The sequence below is a fragment of the Microcebus murinus genome, chromosome 3 (genome assembly GCF_040939455.1).
Source record: "Microcebus murinus isolate Inina chromosome 3, M.murinus_Inina_mat1.0, whole genome shotgun sequence".
Lineage (NCBI taxonomy): Eukaryota > Metazoa > Chordata > Mammalia > Primates > Cheirogaleidae > Microcebus > Microcebus murinus.
Window position 1 is genome coordinate 62,719,096 of NC_134106.1, and position 2,611 is coordinate 62,721,706.

Genomic DNA, 2,611 nt, shown 5'->3' on the forward strand with positions numbered 1-2,611 from the left:
ATAGATAGCAGAACTGAAGTCTTCTGTCATTTACTTCTTGACATCACAGCCTGTGGCTGTAGAAGAAAAGTGGCTGCAATTTTCAAACACACATTTTGTCTCTCTCCTCGTTTTTCCCCCTCTGCTAAGCATTAACCAAATGAAACACAGCAGAAATAACAGAGCAAGCTCCAGGTCTCAAATATTGGGAAGACAAACCTATTTGACTTGAATAACGGTCCTACATTACCAAGAGCAAACAATCATTTCTCCTCCTGACATTTTTGGGACTGAATTGCCTTTTTGTTTCTCCTTTTGTAGAGATTCTCTGGTTGTGGGGATGCTTAAAACTGGTCAGTGGCCTTGGCAGTTTCCAACTCACTTTTATTATTATAAAAATATATAATCTAGTTTCGGATTTTAAAATCTTTCAGAAAACCAGCTGGTTGTTTTTCGTTCATCTTGGAATCAAAAGATGTCAAGTACAGAAGAGACTCTCAGAAAGACCTAATCACCCCCTGTATGTTACAGCTGGAAAGACAGACGCCCAGAAAAATGAAGTGACTTGCCTGAGCTCATGAAGCTGGATGTGAACCCTCAGCAGAACACACATTTTGTGCACATCTCTGTGAATCTAATGGCATCTCCATGAAAACAAGTCTGTCTTTCTTCTTGGTAAGACATCTGTGTTGAATTATTGCGTACGTTTTAATGACTGTCCATTCATCGTTGAGAGTCCCTGACATTTGCATGTTTTCCTCCTTTCAACCTTATCTTTACACCATTTCTAGCCCCTGTAAAATCTATTGTTTAGGTCCCTTACTGGGACATTGGATAGTAAGAACTGCCATTTAGATTTTGATGTTCCCTCTATGGCCCCATTCATTCTTTCATGCAATAAAGATTTAAAAATAACTGGGCCGGACATGATGCCTCATGCCTGTGATCCCAGTACTTGGGGAGGCCGACACATGAGGGTCACTTGGGGCCAGGAGTTCAAGACCAGCTGGGGCAACATACCAAGACCCCGTTTCTACAAAAAATTTTTTAAATGAGTTAGGCATGGTAGCACATATCTGTAGTCAGGAGGCTGAGGTGGGAAAATTGCTTGAGCCCAGGGGTTTGAGGTTACAGTGAGCTATGATCCTGCCACTGCACTCTAGCCTAGGTGGCAGAGCAAGACCTCCTCTCTAAAAAATATAATAATAATAATAAAATAAAGAGAACTGCATGTGCTGGGAGCTACACCAGGAGGTAGGGACAGAGACCTGATAAAATCATCACCATAAAGTACTTTAGGCTACTGGGGATTATATACATGTTAGTAAATAATTTTAATTCAATGGAGCAAGTACTGTAATAAGGATATGCTTATTGATGCCAGGGGAATCACAGCTTTCTTCCCAGTGGGACTTCTCTATCTTTCTTATCCTGAGTAGTTGTCATTACTATAAATAAAAGGCAGTCAGATTAACTTCTAAGGACCCAGGTTTTTTGTTTGTTTGTTTGTTTGTTTAAGGCTAAAGAACTACATTTTCAACTGGACAACATTTAAAGTCCTTTTGGGATATATTAATAAAACACTTTGGTTCCATAAGTCTTGAGTTTAGGATGTATTCCTGCTCTGTAGCTAATATAATATTATAAACTGCCAAATTTATTTCCTTTCTTTTGGTTTAAATTGCCTCACTCTTTTAAAAAGCATATTCATGAATAATTGCAGATCATAGAAAAATATAAAAAATGATTAAAAACTGAAAAATGATAGCGCTGAAATAATGGCCTAACTCGCTTTCAATAAAATACTAAATGAAGTACCAGCAAATGAAATTCAAGTAAATTTAAATGATCACCCACCTCCATCTAGTATATTTTGCTCCAATTAGGAAGCTACTTTGCTATTAGAATATCTCAAGATATCAAATGTGATACAAATGGATCTAATATGAAAACTTATATGCAAATGTCAAGAGATGCTGAAAAATTATCTGATAACTTTCAACATAATTTTTTTTTTCTTTTCTGGGTTTTTCTTCCTTTTTTTCTTCTTTCTTCTTTTTTTTCACGTCAAAATGGATAACGTGCCGATGTTGTAACAAGGTTTGAGAGAGGGGCTTCTTACATATGAGCATGAAAACTAAATTGTCACGCTTATGAACTACAAAATGATCACAACATAAGTTTCTGAACAGGGAAAACATTATTAGAACACTGGGAATAAGTAATTCTTCAACATGATTTCTAAACACATTTATCTTAGTGGTTACACATTAGAACCATGTCTATCAAAATCAGAAAATAGAAAATTATACCTGTCATTGCTATTACTAAGTTAGGTAATGCTTTTCTAGAACTTATGGCTAATCCAATAAGACAGGGAACAAAAACAAAAGTATAAGTGCCTTTCCATGGTAGCAGTCACTACATTTGGGATTAAATAATTAATCATATAGTCACTTGTCATCTCCTTTGTGAAAATACAAGCTCTATAAGAATAGGATCTAGGTCTGTATTATTATTTATTAAGAAAACTCAGTGCCCAGCAAAATACCTTTTACAAGAAAATATTAAATAAACATATATTGGATAAACGGAACAGAACCTCAGGGTATGGCTGAGGAAAGAGGTCAGC

The 2,611-nt window shown here is 36.2% G+C and overlaps 1 non-coding gene across 1 annotated transcript; it reads right to left on the reverse strand.

The window, feature by feature from the left end:
- Positions 1-2,044: 2,044 nt before the first annotated feature.
- LOC142870402 (small nucleolar RNA U13) lies at positions 2,045-2,149 on the reverse strand. The gene has a single exon (XR_012918804.1). It is a non-coding gene; the product is annotated as a small nucleolar RNA U13 (small nucleolar RNA).
- Positions 2,150-2,611: the final 462 nt, after the last annotated feature.